General features: G+C 39.8%; 1 protein-coding gene across 7 annotated transcripts in view; it reads right to left on the bottom strand.

Moving 5' to 3' along the window:
• mcf2l2 (MCF.2 cell line derived transforming sequence-like 2) overlaps positions 1–13,004 on the bottom strand; it is a 396,698-nt gene that overhangs the window by 280,807 nt on the left and 102,887 nt on the right. The window lies entirely within an intron of this gene.

Genomic DNA, 13,004 nt, shown 5'->3' with positions numbered 1-13,004 from the left:
CCACACCCTGCATCCTCACAACCTGCCCCGCTGGCAGTCCCACATTTAGCAACCAAGATGTCCCTTATTCATGGGCTTTCCGTACTTGATTGAGGGATCCACCCCAAGGAAGGGAGTGCATATATGACCCCTCATCCTGCTTTTCGTCTGCAACCTCCTCCCTGGATCCCCATCTGACCCAAACAGTTCTCTCCAGGACCCACCATACTGCCAGCAGCAGCCACTTCTCCTGATGGCATTATTGGTACTGATTGACTCGTAGCTCTCAGGGTAAATCACATGGGCTTCCCAATACTGCTCAGGAAAATGCCTGCATGGTCATGTTGGGGAAAAGAGACACAAGACTTCCTTCAGTTCTCCAACTGGTAAGACCCCTGTCACCTACATTAAACTCAGATAATGTTTAGGTGGACAGGATTGCATAAGGAATTTTTTTCGGGGGTGGTGTATGGTGGCACAGTGGTTAGTACTGTTGTCTCATAGTGCCAGGGATTGTGAATAGGATGGGTTTGGAGGGATATGGGCCAGGTGCTGGCAGGTGGGATTAGATTGGTTTGGGATGTCTGGTTGGCATGCACAAGTTGGACTGAAGGGTCTGTTTCCTTGTTGTACCTCTCTATGACTTCTGTGACTCAGTTGTCACATTCTCTACTTTCTTTATTTGGAGTGATGCTCCCAATAGTATTTCAGTGATATACATCTGTTTTCCTTGCTTTGATGCCCTGTCCAGAGCATATCTCTGTATACAGAGTCATATTATTTGCAGACTCTTTGCAGCAGATAGCAGAAACCTAGGGAAAATAGCTTTGGACTGACTTGTGGTCAGACAAGACTGTCACTTTGTCCCTTCAGTATCGGTATTGATGAAAATATTCACAAGCAAACACAATGGTCAAACACTCTTTCTCAATCCGAGCATAATTATTCCATTTGTGTTAATACCTGATGCAAAAGTAACAGATATTCGGGTTGCTCCAAGTCCTGTCTCACTGATGGCAGACTACAAGGTGATTTCATTGCTTATGTCATTGTATTTCAGCAATGGCATTGCTGATTCCAGTTCATTTATTTTAGAAAGTGCTGCTTCTTGTTCTGTCTCTCAATACCACTGCACATAAATGGCAAGGTGTTGGCATAATGCTTCACATTCAATGAAATATTGAATATGAATTTTTCTACATAATTGACAAATCCAACAAACCTTTTCACTACACCTGTTTGTCACCACATCACTCTAGTTCTCACCTTTTTGGAATCCAGGCAAAGACATGTTGCTGTTAGTAATTGGCCTATGTACTTAGCTTCAAGCATATTTAATCAAAATTTGTTATTGTTCACCTGCAAGTTCATCTGGTGAGTTCTGTTAGCAGTTGCACTCGTGGTCAGTATTGGCTTCTTCCATTGTCTCCACATCTATAAAGTTAGCAGATCATCCACTGTCCTGAAGTAGGATGCATTTAAAACCATCCCACAAGATAATGGGTATCCTGATTACAACATTTCCCAATGTATATCATGAAAACACCTGAATGGTTCCATCCTGAAAAGTGTTCATTCTACCTGACACAAACCTTGAAGGATGAGGTGTTGCAGAAATTTGAGCAACAGGTGAAACTAGCTGTCTGCCACTGCTACAATGCAGTAGTAACACAAATGCTGTTTGCCATAAACACATCTGCTGCCATTAAACTAAAAATATGCCCTACCTACCACTCAAATAAGTAATGAATATCAGTGTTAATGTGTTGCTAGTTACATACTCTTAAGTCCCAACTACTGCTGAGTTCATTAAACAGTATTTCCCTTTGATTGTTCACAACAAGCAAGGTATTGTCAGTGCCCAACCAGCTCTTGCTTACAAAATTTAAAACAGTGTCCAACATTAAATGTGATTTTGCAATTAGACAACATTTGCTAAATAATCCTGACTGTCCTAAGAATTATACTGGCAACCAAGATTATCAGCAGCCATGTACTGGATGTTACATATACAGTAGCGCCTCGACTTACGAGCTTAATCCGTCCCGGGACCTGGTTCGCGAACCGAAAAGTTTGCGAACTGAATCAATTTTTCCCATTGTTCGGATAGCATAAGAACGCTTGGACGACTGTTCACAGTGCACGCGCCAAAGACGAACTGAATGAGATCATGCAGGGCCCGAGAGCTTTTGTGTTCAACAAACACGTAGCAAAGCAGAACAATGAAACCACATAGTCGCACACGGGCTTTTTGCGTTCGTACTTTCGTTCGTACCTTGAATTTTGTACATACGTTGAAGTAAAATTTTATGTACAATCCTGTTCGTAAACCAATTTGATCGTGAACAGGGTCGTTTGTATGTCAAGGCGCTACTGTATTAATGCACAGGCTATGTTCTTTGGAGAAATAAACAACATGGACACACATTGTAACTATTTCAATTCAACAAAATGACAGCTATTCTCTGATTCTTAACCATTCCAAGTCAACCTGCCTGGTTTAAATTTAAACAAAGCTTGGCCATTAACTTCAGTCATGATATAGCTTCCACATTCTGCACGTCAATGCCTCTACCAATCAGAGCCCAACCAAGCAGCATATTCTCCTCATACAGAGTAAAACATTCGTCACCTTTGTCTTGATATTCTTGCAAATTGTCATGATTATTTCAAGACCAAAACATTTATAAAATGTGTCTTTCTTTACCAATTCTTAACAATCACTAGAAGAGGTGTTTTATTCATACTAAAATAATTGCAACTGATATGGCAGTAGTAGTAAATAGTCCAAAATAAAAATATGCATTCCCAGAGCTGGACAGACGGATAGGAAATTCTTTCATTGATGAAAGAAAGAATAGTTACTTTTACTTTGTAAAAGAATTTCATAAAATATTGCAAAGTATACCTACCTAAAAGGAAAATATGCTTGTGTGAAGTTATTAGAGCAATGAGAAACTTTTTGAAAATGTTTACCACATGTAAAAAACTAAAATAAATGTTTTACAATAAATACACTCTCTAATGATCTTCTTGAAGACCATAATATTGTGCCTTCTTTCTGAGGAAATGCACCTCCAAGAAACGTTATGAATGTGATTATTAAAGTTGTGAACTTAAAAAATAAACAATCTTTAACTCTTATGAAATTTCAAAGTAATGTATTGCAGGAGTAGTTAAATTTAATTCACATTCTCGTTATAGTGGGTTTTCAGTATATGAAATTACAGAGACTACCAAAGGTAATTTGGCATTATTCCAACTGTTTAATGTTTAACATCAGAACAACCTTCAATTTGAATCCCTGATGTACAGTAGATGATTCTGAACTTGTAAGAACAATGATTAAAAAGTTGAAACGTAGCAAGTCCTTCCAACACTATCAGTAGGTCGTTGTAGTAAAACAAGAATTTTAGATACCAGGCCAACAGTGCCATGAGTTAGGAGATGAACACTGCAATGGAAACTTCAACTCCTAATTTCGTGTAGTCTGTTAGAATTGAAGAAATTCACTAAAGCATGCAGGAGGAGAGCAAAAACCCTTGAGTTAACAGCTTTTCAGCAGTGACAGAAAATTGATTAATTGGTTTGCTGCCTGCATTCGCAACATGCTATATTTTATTTACAAACACTACACCTCAAACTGACTTTACTTAGATATACAGTATTGATTTTTTTTTAAACTGTGGTATCTATTGGTATGTTACTTTGTTTAAAGTAATACTGTTACTAATTTTGCCTCCAAGTAATCTCTAATCTTCACCAATGGCAAAGTTATTTCTTGCCCACGACATTAACTTAAAAATATACAATTATACTTACAATTACAAAGTGAAGCCCTTTTTAAAAAAAAATGTGGAAGAGAATCTTTTGTATAAATTATTATGGCTTCCACACAACCAACATGAAGTAAAGAACAGCACTTTGCATTATAAAGGAACAAACCTTTTATCAATTCTTGCAACTAATTAAAAATTATGAGTCTGCAAAGCATCTCACTATAATGCTGCCTACAGCTTATTTGCTAAAAACTGTAGCAATCCACTGTGCCCACTGCCACCATGCTGCCCACATTCTTTGGCACATTCTAAATACTGTGTCAAATATCTTTCCTTGTTTGATCATTTCTACTCAAGCTGGAATAGTAAGTGAAATAAACCTTTTCTCAAATGGGAGAAAATTTCAGAGGAGGTCATAATTTTTGCAGTATACATCAAAGCGGCGGCACGGTGGCACAGTGGTTAGCACTGCTGCCTCACAGCGCCAGAGACCCGGGTTCAATTCCCGACTCAGGCGACTGACTGTGTGGAGTTTGCACATTCTCCCCGTGTCTGTGTGGGTTTCCTCCGGGTGCTCCGGTTTCCTCCCACAGTCCAAAGATGTGCAGGGTCAGGTGAATTGGCCATGCTAAATTGCCCGTAGTGTTAGGTAAGGGGTAAATGTAGGGGTATGGGTGGGTTGCGCTTCGGCGGGTCGGTGTGGAGTTGTTGGGCCGAAGGGCCTGTTTCCACACTGTAAGTAATCTAATCTAATCAAAGCTGTGCAATTATGTTCATTGTACATTATATGCAAGTATATTATGTACTGATATGTAGAGACTTTTATGACAGCACCAAAAGAAGAGATATTATTATTTGTACAGTTTCAGGAATATCCAGATGATTTAGTTGTGTGTTTCATTTATTATAGCTCAAGTGGTCATTAGAACAGTGCCTTTCAGATTCCTATTCAAACAGCAAAACAATCACTTCAGCAGCTTTTGGAAAGATACAATTTCTGTGAAAAGTAGAGAGATGCATAGGCAAACCATTGTAGAATAAAAGTTGGCCTGAAAGAGTTGTTATGAAGTTTTTGTGTAGCCCTGTCCATCGGGTTAAACACATCAGTCTCTGGGTAGAGCTGATCAGTGCGTCATGTTGTCTGATTGTCTCTTAGTGTTACCTCTTGTTATCAAACATGTAGCTTAAGTTCACCCATGATTAATGGGAGCTGCTAATGTCTCTTACCAATTGCACCACAGTTACCCAGTAGTAAGCTACTGTAATGTCAGCTCACCATAAACTACTACTTGTTACTCAAGTTTGTACCTCTCCTGCCAAAGATTTAGTCATGGTTCATCCTTTACCACTTAAAAATAGTAAGCCTCGTAGATTAATATTACAAGATAGATTAGTGGCAGTGTACTACTCAAAGGAGATCCTAGCAGAACCAGGTAAGTGCCAGTTTGCAGACGTCTCTTATAACATATTTAAATATCCTGTAGCGCAGTCAATGTGGTTGCGTGAAGTAGGAATAACTCTGCATTGTACAAAACAATAACTCATTTATATTCAGAGAACAAAGCAAGTATTGGATTTATCAATCTTTTGACTAGAAAAATTGTGAACCAGCAACAGATTCTAAATAAGTAAGTACCGGTAAATAAGCACCCGCCTAGATCCCATTGCAGTAAAAACCATTTCATACTGTGACAACATTAAGTGATAAAATTCTTGACATTATACTCTTTTTATAAAATCAAAGGGTTTTAAAAATTGAAGATACTAGTAATTTTTTTTCTTTTTAGATATTTCTGTCTAGACCAACATTTGTTGCCAATCCCTAATCATTTTTGAACTGAATGACTCGATATGTTGTTTCAGAGGGCACTTCAGAGCTAACCAAACTGTTGTGGCTGTAGAGTCACTTGTAGGCCAGGAAAGGTTGAAAAATTTCCTTCCTTAGAAGAATATTAGTGAACCAGGTGGATTTTGACAACAATCATTGCATGGTTGTCACTAGATTAACTTTTAATTCCAGATTTTATTGAATTCAAATTGCACCATCTGCCATGGTAGGATTCAAACCCCAATATCCCCAGAGTATTAGCCTGAGGTTCTGGATTACTGGCCCATGTCATCATGCCACCACTTTCCAAAGGAAGGAAAGCAAAACCTCCTTTATTTTTGTTTCATATTTGCAACATTTTGCTTTAATTTTATTGATAAAAGAAAGGCACGTTTTTGGGGAAATCCAACCCTGTCCCCAATATTTTCAGAGTGTACTTACTCCGGATGTAACCAACAAAAAACATGCATGAGTGCTGCCCTCTTTGAAGGCTGGCTACGCTGTATTGACCAATATGGTTTCACAAGCCATTAAGATCCCCTAATGAGTAATGACAGAAGTCTTCATACAATGCAAACTGAAGGTCCTGGAGAAATAAAATGATGAGGGTGGCACAGTGGTTAGCACTGTTGCCTCACGTTCCCAGGTTCCTAGTTTGAGTCTGGCTTTGGGTCACTGTGTGGAGTTTGTACATTGTCCCTGTCCCTGTGGGTTCCCATTGAGTGCATTGGTTTTCTGGGTGGATTACTCTTCGGAGGGTCGGTGTGGACTTGTTGCACCAAATGGCCTGTTTCCACACTGTAAGGAATCTAATCTAATCTAAACAGAATGGTATGGTGGCTCAGTAGTTAGCACTGCTGCCTCACAGCACCAGGGACTCAGGTTCGATTCCAACCTTGGGCGACTGTCTGTGCAGAGTATGCACATTCTCCCCATGTCTGTGTGGGTTTCCTTCCACAGTCACAAAGATGTGCAGGTTATGTGAATTGGCCAAGCTAACATTGCCCATAATGTTCAGGGATGTGTAGGTTAGGTGCATTAGTCAAGGTAAATGTAGGGGAATGGGTCTGGGTGGGTTTCTCTTCGGAGGGTCGGTATGGACTTGTTGAGCCGGAGGGCCCGTTTCCACAATGTAGGGTTTCTATTATCCTAAGCACAGCATACCTAGACCCATCTGTGTAGAGAGAAACACAGTTAATGTTTCAAGTCCAATATAACTTTTCTTTGGAAGATATGTTTGCCTTCATTTCATCATATGTTCTACCTGTGACACAGCTACAAGTGTTATCACAATACTGAATTTGTATTATAAAGCCAGTGGATCCTGGTGTGACTTGTGTTTTGATATAACATAAAGAAAGGATTTGTGTGAAAAGTGATCGTTACTCATGATGAGATTGTGCCATCTTCATTGTTTCTTCTGTCATTAATGTGTGTGATCTACTCAATGGCAAGGGGGACAAAAAGCATAATCATTAATGAACTGCTTCATGATATTATAAACTCTTTGCCATCAACAGATAAAGTTCACATCTGATGCAGCTAAGACTACTATGTTGGTAGCCTCTCATGCAGTGAACTTTGACAGTCTGTTTGAATGCAAGTTTTCAGTACTAACTGCCAGAGGCTGTGGTTTTGCATTCATTGTTGTGTTTATAAGAATGTACTGATATTGCTGACCAATATAGAGATTGTTACCATGCAGAAGGACATTGTTGCTAGAAAGGCAGAAACCCAAACAGATTGATGCACTGAGCTAATAGAGACAGTGGAACCACTGCCCCATCAAACCTGGTACTGAACCATTGAACAAGTGGTTGATATAAAAATCTTATGTCCTTGCTATGTTTCTCAGCACAATGATCTGATAATTTATTTAGATAAATGTACTGTTATCAGAAAGCAAACCATAATCAAATATTGTTTTGTAAAATAATGTCTTAAAGTTCATAAGAAATGGCTGAACCACACATTACAAAACTGACATGGTGATAAAGTTTGAAACATCACCATTTCAATTGTTGTTGATTTCTTTAATGTATTCTGATACTTGCAAGTGTTTCTATAGTTTTGTTGAAAATCGATTAAACCCAGAGAAAAATCTCTTGATAATTCAATGTTTTCACAGGAAACATGGGTTTGGATTAATATATTGTATTTAATAGCAGCAAGTGAATGGTGTATATAGATTTTCAATTTCATCACCCTCAAGCAAACAACTTCACAACTAAACTAATGAATGCCTAATTTGAACATTTAAGAATGATTTCAACATAATTGCACAGTTCGAGAAACATTGATACTTTTAAAAAGTCCTAAGGAAATGCCTGTTTGCACAGGATGACACAGTCAACAAAAGACCACAGATGAATACAATAAGAACCATTATACCACTGCATCAGGGCTTGTCTGAAACTATAAAAAGAATCCTCATAAAATGCTTTTTTTCAAGTAGCATGTAACCCAACCCAAAAATCATCTGCTCCATTGGTATGGATTAAAGGTCACATTGACATAAGAACGTAAGAACTAGGAGCAGGAGTAGGCCATCTGGCCCTTTGAGCCTGCTCTGCCATTCATTAAGATCATGGCTGATCTTTTTGTGAGTTCAACTCCACTTACCCAGGCATTCACCATTTCCCTTAATTCCTTTACTGTTCAAAAAACAAACCTATCATAGCTTTAAAACGTTTACTGAAGTCGTGTTAACTACTTCACTGGGTAAGAAATTCCATAGATTTACAACCCTCTGGGTGAAGAAGTTCCTTCTCAATTCAGTCCTAAATCTGCTCCCTCTAATCTTGAGGCTATGCCCTCTTGTCCTAGCTTCACCTGCCAGTGAAAACATCTTATATCTTATCTATTCCCTTCATAATTTTGTATGTTTCTATAAGATCCCCCTTATTCTTCTAAATTCTAACGAATATAATACCAGTCTACTCAGTCTCTTCTCAAAAGCCAAACCCCTCAACTCTGTAATCAACCAAGTGAAACTCCTCTGCACCCCCTCTAGTGCCATACATCCTTTCTCAAGTAAGGAGACCAAAACTGCACACAGTACTCCAGGTGTGGCCTCACCAGCACTCTGTACAGCTGCAACATAACCTGCCTGCTTTTAAACTCCATCCCTTTAGCAATGAAGGACAATATTCCATTTGCCTTCCTAATTACTTGTTGTATTTGCAGACCAACTCTCTGTGATTCATGGACAAGGAACCCAGGTCCCTCTGCATAGCAACTTTTTACCTTTCAAGTAATAATCCTTTTTACTGTTACTCCTATGAAAATGTATGACTTCAAATTTATTAACATTGTATTCCAATTGCCAGACCTTTGCCCACTTGCTCAATGTATCTATGTTCCTCTGCAAAGTTTCTCAATCCTCTGCACAATTTGCTCTGCTGCTCATCTTAGAGTCATCTGCAAACTTTGACACACTATACACGTGGTCCCCATCTTCAAATCATCTACATAAATAGTGAATAATTGTAGTTCCAACACTGATCCCTGAGGCACATCACTAGTTACTAGATTAGAGTGGTGCTGGAAAAGCAGAGCAGTTCAGGCAGCATCCGAGGAGCAAAAAAATCGACGTTTCTGGCAAAAGCCCTTCATCAGATGAAGAGGCTGATGAAGGGCTTTTGCCCGAAACCTCGATTTTCCTGCTCCTCGGATGCTGCCTGAACAGCTGTGCTTTTCCAGCACCACTCTAATCTAGAATCTGGTTTCCAGCATCTGCAGCCCTTGTTTTTACCTACATCACTAGTTACTGAATGCCAACCAGAATAGCACTCATTTAAGCCCATTCTGTGCTTCCTGTTAGTCAACCAATCCTCTATCCATGCTAATACTTTACCCGTAACACCATCCGTCTTTATCTTATGCAGCAGCCTCTTGTGCAGCACCTTGTCGAAGACCTTTTGGAAATCTAGGTACACCACATCCACTGGGTTCCTGTTGTCCACCTTGCTTGTAACATCTTCATAGAATTTGAAAATATTTTTTAAGCATGACCTTCCCTTCATTAACCCATGCTGTGTCTGCCCAATGGGACAATTTCTATCTAGATACCTTGCTATTTCTTCCTTGATGATAGACTCAAACATCTCCCCCACTACAGAGGTTAAGCTAACCGGTCAATATTTCCCCACTTTTTGTCTGCCTCCCTTTTTAAACAGTTGCATCACATTTGCTGTTTTCCAACCTGCTGGAGTTGCCCCAGAGTCCAGCAAATTTTGGAAAATTACCACAACTACACTTGCTATTTCTCCCTCCATTCCTTTTAGTAACTTGGGATGCATTCCACCAGGGCCTGGAGATTTGTCCATCCTTGGCTCCATTAGCTTGCCCAACATCACATCTTCTGTAACAATGATTGTTTCCAACTACTGTCCTAACTGCCTATTTCAATTCCCCCAACCACTCCCTTTCCGACATGATAACCCTTAGCCTCCTCCATTGAAGAAACAGCACAAATCTTCTGCCTGGGCACCCTATAGCCTGGAGCACTCAAGATTGACTTCTCCAATTTCAAATAACCTCCCACCCCATCCTCAGACTTCCTTCTTAGCCCATCCCCCTCCCTTCCACTGCATTCTGCCACCAACCGGATTCATTCCTCCCATTGACCAACCAGGTCATAACTTCCAACTATCTCCACTTCACCACCCTGCCCCACCTCCCCCTTTATTTGCAGCTCCCCCCACACTCATCCCCATCTTGAAGAAAGGTTATACCCGAAACGTCGACTTCTGCACCTCCTGATGCTGCCTGGCTTGCTGTGTTCTTCCAGCCTCCTGCCTGTCTATTTTCGATTCCAGAAACTGCAGTTTCTTTTGTCTCTAACCAAGTTTGTCCCTTATTTCCTTTGACACCCATGGCAGATTACCCCTTTTCTTACAGTCCTTCCTTTTCACTGGGATATATTTTTGCTGAGCACTTTGAAAAATTGCTTTGAAAGTCCTCCACTGCTCAACTGTCCCACCATAAAATCCTTTTTTTTTCCCCAGTCTACTTTAGCCAAGTCCTCCCTCATTCTATTGTAGTCTCCCTTGTTTAAGCACAGGACCCTGGTATTAGATTTTATCTTCACACTCTCCAACTTGTATTCTAAATTCAACTATACTGTGGTCGCTCCTTCCAAGAGGATCCCTAACTATGAGGTCATTAATTATTCCTGTCTCTTTACACAGGACCAGATCGAAGATAGCTTGCTCCCTCATCAGTTCCATTACATACTGTTCAAGAAAACTCTCACAGATACACTCAACGTATTCCTCCTCAATGCTACCCTGACTGAGCTGTTTTGACCAATTGATATGTAAATTAAAATCCCCCATGATAATTGCCATACCGTTTTACAAGCGTTAGTTATTTCTTTGTCTATTGCCCGCCCCAATGTGATTTTATTATTTTGTGGCCTATAGACTCTGCCTATCAGTAACTTTTATCTCTTAGAATGTTTAGTTTCCACCCAAACTGATTCAACTTTATTCTCCATCTCTCAGCACTGCCCTGATGTCATCCTTGAATATCAGAACTACACCACCTTCCCCACCTTCCTGTCTGTCCTTCCAAATAGTCTGATACCCATGGATATTTAATTCCCAGTTGAGACCATGTCTCCATAATGGCTAATAAATCATTTTCATTCGCGATGATTTGAGCCATTAACTCGTTGACCTTGTTATGAATGCTACAATCTTTCAGGGAAAGTGCCCTTATGCTAGTGTTCTTACCCTCGTGGTTTCCAACATCTCTAACAATATCTCCTGAGTTATCCTTCCTTTTTACTTCTTTCATAGTCTGCCTTATACTTAAACCCTCCTGCACATATGCTAACCTGCTGCTTAACTTTTTATTTGCGCTCATACTTTCTGTCATTTTCCCTTTCCCTTCCCCCAACTCATTAAAGCCCTAGTGACCACTCTATTTATCCTTTTCACTAGATAACTGGTTCCAGATCAGTTCAGGTGGAGACTGTCCCATTGGTACAGATCCCTCCGGTTCCAAAACTGATGTCAATGCTCCATGAAATTTCTCACACCACTCCCTTAGCCACGTGTTTACTTCCCTAATTTTCTTATCCCTGTGCCAATCTGCACGTGGCTTGGGGCAATAATCTGGAGATTATGACCCTCGAGGACCTGTTCCTTAATTTCGTTCCTAGTGCTTGATAATCCCCATACAGGTCCTCCTTCCTAGCCTTGCCTATGTTGTTTGTCCCAATGTGGACCACAACAACTGGAGTTGAGAGTGTGGTGCTGGAAAAGCACAGCAGATCAGGCAGCATCCGAGGATCAGGAGAATCGACGTTTCAGGCATAAGCCCTTCATCATTCCTGAATACATAATATATAATACATCATTAGGTATACAATATATAATTAGATCTAAAATAAAAGTACATCAGATTCATAAAGCAATGATTAACTACTTGTAAATTCAAATAAGATCTTATTTTTTCATTAATTTACTGTAAAGCAAAAGGATAAAGCTATCAATCAGAAACATTATTTGCATATTTGTAACAGATACAATTATAAAGACATTCTTCTATTACTGTACGCTCAATTCCCTATTCTTTAACAAATATGTCTACTTTGATTTCTTTAAGTTAATTTCAAAAGGTATTTCTCAATCTCAATTTATTTATCAAATTTTAATATATTTTTTCAACTCATTGTTCATTAAGCTGTAGAATGATAACTACTAATTTTAACAGGAATACATTAGAAGAAAGTTTGTGCGAAGATTTGTAGCTCGGGTGCTCGTTGTTGTGGTTCTGTTCGCCGAGCTCAAAAGGTATTTCTCAATCTCAATTTATTTATCAAATTTTAATATATTTTTTCAACTCATTGTTCATTAAGCTGTAGAATGATAACTACTAATTTTAACAGGAATACATTAGAAGAAAGTTTGTGCGAAGATTTGTAGCTCGGGTGCTCGTTGTTGTGGTTCTGTTCGCCGAGCTAGAAGTTTTTGTTGCAAACGTTTCGTCCCCTGGCTAGGTGACATCATCAGTGCTTGGGAGCCTCCTGCGAAGCGCTTCTTTGATGTTTCCTCCGGTGTTTATAGTGGTCTGTCCCTGCCGCTTCCGGTTGTCAGTTTCAGCGGTCAAGAACATGAATTCGACTGGGACAACACTACTATCATAGGGCAAGCCAGACAGAGAAAACCCAGGGAATTCCTAAAGGCATGGCAACCACCCACAAACTCCATCAACAAACACATCGACCTGGACCCAATATACCAACCACCACAGCGGACAGCTGAAACTGACAACCAGAAGCGGCAGGGACAGACCACTATAAACACCGAAGGAAGCATCAAAGAAGCGCTTCGCAGGAGGCTCCCAAGCACTGATGATGTAGCCTAGCCAGGGGACGAAACGTTTGCAACAAAAACTTCCAGCTCAGC

The sequence above is a fragment of the Chiloscyllium plagiosum genome, chromosome 13, assembly GCF_004010195.1.
Source record: "Chiloscyllium plagiosum isolate BGI_BamShark_2017 chromosome 13, ASM401019v2, whole genome shotgun sequence".
Taxonomy (NCBI): domain Eukaryota; kingdom Metazoa; phylum Chordata; class Chondrichthyes; order Orectolobiformes; family Hemiscylliidae; genus Chiloscyllium; species Chiloscyllium plagiosum.
The sequence above is the reverse complement of the archived record's forward strand: the minus strand, read 5'-3'. Positions and strand labels throughout refer to the sequence as shown.